Raw genomic sequence first — 7,704 nt, 5'->3', positions numbered from 1 at the left:
TCAAACCTACGACCATTTTGCCAGGAAACATGACAAAAATAAACAAATAAACATGCCTCTGTTACACATTTTAGACCCGTTGAAAAAACTTCCTTACTCCCGGTTATTATCTAAATTAAGATACCATGTTATCAACCCGGAAGTTGTTTTCTCGTTTTCCTCTTTTCTAATTAATAGACATCAAAACGTCATACGGAATGGAACCGGATAGTGTCTCACTCCTCTCTGGGGTACTCAATGAAGAAATGGTCGGTGACTTCATGTCCCTGCATTCATCAATTACATTTACATAGTATATTGCTACATATAATACAAAATCATTTGTTGATGAAAGTTTCTCGTCACTTTTTTTCCCCAAAAAACTAAAACAAATCTTAAATCACTCGCAACTTGGGAGAATGAATGACAGAAGAAAAATGTCAATAAGTGTGTGACATTTCTAGGATGAAAAACCGCCTAAGGTTAAAGCGTATTACATGAGGAAATAAAATTCAGAGTCTCGGAAATATCTAGGGGTCACCATCGACTAAATCTAAATTATAATAAGAACATATATATTCAATAACCGGCGTATCTTTATGGCACAACATCTCATTATGTACAAAGCAAGCTTCAAACTCCTACACCCCGTTGTTTAGACGGACCCCCGCCCGTCAGGGAGCGACCGGTAGAGGACGACGTTAGGACAGTCACACACATATAGAGAGTGAGACAATTTCTGTATTATCCTGGAACATTAATGGTGGTTTAGACACAAAGTTGAAGATAAAAGATTTTAATTCTTATATAAAAAAATATGATATTGTATTTCTTTCAGAATGTTGGATTCCAAATGATTACTCTGTAGAAATTGATGGTTTTAAGTCTTATTTCATACCTAGAAAACGAACGGCTTACGTACAAGGAGGTGGTATATGTATTTTGATCAATTCAAAATTAAAAGATTATGTTTCTTTATGCGAGATTATTTTTGACTCAGTAGTATGGGTAAAGATATCCAAAACATTGACAGGTAAAGATAAAGATATTTTTCTTGCGTGTGTTTATATGCCCCCTGTTGGCTCTCAATATTACAATCAATATAATTGTGATTTATTTTATGAATTGGAAACAAGTATAAGTAAATATACCCAGGACGGTGAAATTATGTTATTAGGCGATTTTAACAGTCGCACAGGTAGTCTAAATGACTTTATTCAAAATGATAGCTTGCATACTAATGTTACAAGACAACTTTCTAATTTAATTCCGTATATACCTGACGTTGACATTCAGAGGCGGGTCAACCCCGACAGTGTAGTAAACCAGTTCGGTAATCGTTTAATTGAACTCTGTAAAACATGTGGTGTACGAATTTGTAATGGAAGAGAAGGTTTATGTTCTAAAAATGGTTACACATATTGTGGACACAATGGATCGAGTGTAATTGATTATCTTTTAATGAGTCCAACCTTATTCACATGTGTACATAAGTTTTTTGTTGGAAATTTTAATATGACATCTGACCACGCCCCCCTACACGTGCAAATTAATACAGTTTCCCCGATTGGTCGATAGTAGCGACACACGCGAGGACACGTGTGCCTACAACACACGTACCGTCTATCGATGGAATGATGATTTGAAAAATCAGTTTTTTGGAAAATTTGGAATTTAATATAACGGAAATTAATAACTCGGTGCGCATTGAAGGTATAGTGTTACACAAGATATTGTTTGATAATCGCGTCCATACACTAACGCAAGAGATTACTAATGCTATGTCACATCTTCGTGTCGACTCGCGTGCGTCAGCGGTTCCACACAGAACGTGCAAGTGTAGCAGGGCGTGGTGACTGTGTTTTTGAATACACAAATAAATTTACACACGAAGACAAGCCATGGTTTGATGTTGAACTGAAAAACAAATGGTATGTGTATCGAAATGCTTTACGTGACTTCAATAGCTGTAAATCACGTAATAATCACGGTATTTTAATTGAATGTAAGAGTATATATAAGCGATTGGAATCTAAGAAAAAGAGGCAATATATAAGAATGGAAGGGGATATGTTGGATAACTTACGGAAATATAACCCAAGACAATTTCATAAGAAGTTTGCAAAGCAAAAATCATCGGGACCTCAAATGAGTTTAAATTGTTTATATGATTATTTTAAAGCGGGTAAAAATCGTATTAAAAAATCCGGTGATAAATTTCTTATGAAATTAGAGAAATTCCAAATTGTTTACTACCGTCTCTAAATCGCTGTACATGCTGAAGAAAATAATAATATCTACCATGGGAATCCATAAAAGTCCTCGTCGCGCGACTTCCTATGAGTGACGTTCAACTTAACGCATGACGCAAACCACCCCACCACTCTCCGAAAGTAAACAAAACATGCCATACCGCATAGTTTTGAAACCAAAATGTTTCCGCGTCCGCCAAACGAACAACCAAACTGACTCACCATAAAATGGCGAAAGAAGAGGCACATGAGCGAGTAACAAAACACGACAATCCCAACATCTGACTCGGTAAAACAATTACAACACCATGGACAGTGTTAATTACAACTATGTTTTATAACGTGCAGAGAACAGCATTCAAAACGAGCACGTCGGCCTCCGTACCTGCTTTATAGCTACTGTACAGTACACTAGGCCTACTACCAACACCCCGTTTACACAATTCCCAGCTACACGCTTGATAGTGAGTGAGTCCTTCGTATTTTGGATCATTATGTAAATAGTCCCCTAGCAAGTATATTTCTCATAAATATGAGATGGTCACATATGGTCACAATGTTTACACATACCTGTTTTCCGCCTATAAACGCGTACAACGTAAACCCTGAGGGCAAACTAGCGGTCATCTTAGTGGGGCCTCCTTTAGGAAGGGTAATGCGAATGCCCTGAAATATTTATAAAATGTACCGTTGTAATAGCATGAGTACAAGCTACAATTTCAGCCCCAGACTAGTGCATTATCCAAGCTAATATTTCGATTTCAATTAATACTATAAATACTAATGCAACCCAGGGTCAACTTACAATAACCGTTCTGATGTACATATTTTTAGTAAGATTTTACTAATTTGTAAATTTTTGTTCTAGCACTAATGTTTCTGTAACGATGTTGATCATACACCCATACATATGTATATACAGGAATTTACATTGACTAGCCATGTAGCGTTAATCGCCTCTAGGTATAAATAGTAAATTGTATATGGCTTCTGTAAAATACACATATACAACTAGTACATGTCATAGGTTTTCTAGCTTCTTTTATTTGTTTAGCACATACTATTTGTGAGGACACATCACAGATAACTATTTCTGGTCCCTTAATAATAACAATAGTGTTTGTATATGTATTACAACTGTACCTGGTTCATATGGATATGACAAACTTTACAACCAGAGTTGAAATGTACTGCAACCATGGATCATTAAAAGTTATATCCTGACTTTTTTGAGTTGGAACTATAGGATATGAATTTCTGTAATCTTGTTTACTGAAACAATATTTGCATTTCTATCAAATGCAATCCAGATGACACATTCCATCAACTTATCAAAAAGGTGATCTTATTCATCTAATACATCCAAAAAAACAAAACCGTAAGAATGAACCTACATTTATATTACATTTAATTATATCTTTGAAACCATTGATCATCTTCAATTTTTTTTGTTCCCCCCCATATTTCAGACCGATACTCCAAAAAACATTGTTTGGCTTCATTTTTCTTTCAGACACCCATGCATGCCAATAGTGACACATAGAAAACAGAAAAGTTTCAATCTCCCTTGGACAGACCTCTATACAAGTTGGAACGTAACAACCTAACATACAAAAAGCATCATATAGAAGACTGAAGAATGTTGATTTGAGTGCTCCTTGAAAGTAAACTTTTTTTCGCAATCTGGACCTAAGAAGATCCATGGAACAGAAAATTTTTAAAACAGTATAATTCTTATTAAAAATTTCCTTTCATTCAACTGTAAACATTAAATAACAAATTATGATGCAATACTTTTTCGGATCTGTTTCTACTGTTTGATACAGAACTATAATGGTTTACATAGTAGTCCACTAGACCCAATGATTATACATTCTTGCATCACACTTATTGCCTAGCCCCATATTGTCTTGTCCAGGGCCTTGAGATAGCTTTTCAATTACCTTTTAAAAATATAAAGGAATTTTTTTTACACATATAGCAACTATAGATACCATAAGCTTCTTTAATATAAGGATTCTAAATTCCTAACTTTTACAACGAGAGTAGAGCTCAACATATAAAAAAAACCAACAAAAACTTAGCCAATTCTATCTGCGCAATTGTTAAAAAATCCTTCTTCTAGTCCTGAAACCAAATTTTCACATTTATTGTCCTCTGTTAGTAGACTTGTATCAGAATACCATTTATGGTCTTCATACTGTAGTAACAGGTCTGATTCTAACAAACACAAAACTAAATAATGTAGTCATGTAGCTGACTTAAGTACACATCTGTATCTTTGATTGGCGAAGTTCTAATCAAAAAGTGGTAACCGTATTGCGGAAGATATTGGGTGACGTGGGCGAAGGGTGCAACAAACAAAACAGAAATAACCTAACACTCGGAACAAAAAAAGAAAGATATACAGTACCCATAATGGATGCAAAGTTGCTCACAAAATCCAATGCGACTAAATGAAACCCAAAAAAAAGCCATGGTTAAAAAACCCCAAAAATCGCAAATGACCCAATCAATGTATAAAGCACCCTTTCCAACATTCCAAGTTAATCTGTACGCTATTCTACACTATAATATCTAAAAAACCCCCCCACCATCTCAAGTTACAACTGCCCAACCTCACATGATTTCTTCAGCCTGATCTTTTTTAAGAGCCCCCCTACGCCGCCACCCCCCCCCGCTCCACCCGCATCCGGTGACCCCAACCCCCCCCACAGCACAACACATAACGACATATACCCAGATTGGATTGTCCCCCCATGTTTACTTTCAGGTTCCTATCTCAGGTCACTTAATTCTCACACAAACCAAAACAGGAATACACCACTCCGGTGTACTCGCAAAGAATGGGAACCACTTCATTCTAAAAATGAGGCAATTTTACCAATTTTCATCTTAATTTTCGAAACATTTTCACATTTCAATTATTAATTACACGGACTAGTTAAACAATTATAGAACACGCCTCGGGCATTACCGACCAAACGTCCATGTGGCTGACACATTTCTCTGATATAAATTACTTTTTCTTCAACTCAATCGCAATCTTTTTCCTCCAGAGACACAAACATAAGAAGCACGGAACCAACACGATAAGCGAAAGTAAACCTACAAGTAAGAGCCACAATAAGAGTTCATCTGTAAAAATATATGACGCGTGAGCGTCTAATTCTCACAGAGCCATAGCGGGCCCTACTACATGAATCGTAAACAGAAATTAAATATTATCAATGTTTATGACAGAATTACCTAGTAGATCACTTTCTATAGGCAGTCCTACACATGGAATGGTACGAGTTTACAATAATATAACATTGTCAAGATAACACTATACATTCATAAAACGTTTCTTTTGCCTTCCAGCTGACATTCCATAGTCAGTCTCTCCTCCATAACTCAAAATAGTGTTTCTGTACAAAAACAAAAAAAAAAAAAAAAAAAAAACAACAGACCCAGACAGACACACCAAAACTAATTCTAATTAAATCTCTCGCACAAAAACTACAACGTATAAAGATTGAAACGACATATAATTGGTACTTTGTACAAACTATCTAGGTATGAAGCCTCAACTTATTTTCTACTACTTTAAACAGCTACAATGACACTGGACGTTCTATGGAAACGTTTTTCAGTGTGTTTCTTAAATGGGAAATTAAAGTTACGGAATTGTATATGGTCATTTCTTGAACCTTCATGCAATCTGTATGATGTAAAAATAACGACAAATGCGGATGCTGCCAAATAAACCTGTGCCCCATTCGGCCGGGCCCTCATCTCAGCAACGGCCGACATATTTGATGTCGATATTCACTATAACAAGAAGCTTTCTATAAACATCGAAAAAATGATCTACAAGCAAGCCTTGTCCATTATTCGTGTAAGAATACTTCATTTGAGCATCAAATTGTCATCATCCCAACAACAAACAATTCTTGCATACCGACCATATAGTCTGGTTTATCACACGAAAAACAAACCCGACACACGACTGAGAAACACTTGTCCCACTAGTCTGACATTTCCACGCAACCCATCCGTTTTTCAAAATAGTTTGCGGCGCCGAATTTATATTTAGCAACGGATGCTAAATTTCCAACTCGGGGGGTCTATCCCCCAACAATTTGCAAATCGGTCCAAAACTGGACACCGCGAAGCCAAGAACTTGAACCAACCTTATGGTATAACCACTGACTTTTTCTGGCGAAAGCCAAACGTCAACGCATTTAGCAATGTTTCCCCTTTGCCACGAGCTATTCACTTTAATGAATTATCAGAATAGATGTCACAAGTGCTGACGAATAATTATCAATAATGATCCTGCATTGTATAATGATAATGAATCGGAATACGTTTATACCATATACGAGAATTAGATTTTGAAATTTCTGTTGATAGAAATCTCAGAGCAATTCAGTCATTGAAATGTGGTAAAGCTCACGGATGATGGTATTTTAAATGTATTATCCGGGAAAACTTTACTTTTACCGGCACTCTGTTCTTTATTCAATAGCATTTTGAATTCGGGATATTTTCCGGCTGAATGGTCTAGAGCTGTAATCACTCCGGTACACAAAAAAGGAGATAAATCAAATCCTAGTAATTTCAGAGGTATAAGTCTATTAAGTTGTCTTGGTAAACTTTTTACATTGATATTGAATCGTAGATTGCTGAAATGGAGTGAATCTTACGACGTTTTATCAGATGCTCAATTTGGTTTTCGTCCTGAAATGAGCACAATTGATGCTATATTTGCGTTACATTCAATAATTACAAAGTCTTTTAGCAATAACAAACGTTTATACTGCTGTTTTGTTGACTTTCAAAAAGCGTTCGATCGTGTAGATCGTATACATTTATGGTTTAAATTGTCAAAGTTAGGAATACGAGGGAAACTCCTCAAATTGATTAAATCCTTATATGGGCATGTGAAATCATGTGTAACATCTCATTATGTACAAAGCAAGTAAAACTCCTACACCCCGTTGTTTAGACCGTATTTGTCGGGATCCATACACAACATCCCGAATTCCTCCGATTGAGAACATTCGAAAGAGAAATGCAATTTCAGGTGATACGAGAACAAGAGATGCGCACATACTTAATAAATTGCCTCCCGCCAAAATCCTTAACAGATTCTCTTTCTTTCATTGCACCATCATCGAGTGGAATAGTGGAATTCTTCACTACTTCGGGACCAGGATTTGGACTCTTTTTCGGGTCTGCCATGACTTGATATAATCTACCATCATGTCAGTCATGTTTCTTTTTTATCTTATGACAAAATTTTAAAAGATCATATAACCCTCTACTGAGTCTGTCCCTTTTCCTATAAATGAAAACAAAAATCTTATCGTGAATTACAGAGTGTTGTAATGAACACTTTTTAACCGGTTTGGCAGACTGTGTGTCTTGATGCACCGTATCCTAACGTTTGTAACGTAGGAACGTTTTTCTCGTTGACGGTGGTCAA

The sequence above is a fragment of the Argopecten irradians genome, chromosome 5 (genome assembly GCF_041381155.1).
Source record: "Argopecten irradians isolate NY chromosome 5, Ai_NY, whole genome shotgun sequence".
Taxonomy (NCBI): domain Eukaryota; kingdom Metazoa; phylum Mollusca; class Bivalvia; order Pectinida; family Pectinidae; genus Argopecten; species Argopecten irradians.
Note: the sequence above shows the minus strand (reverse complement) of the source record.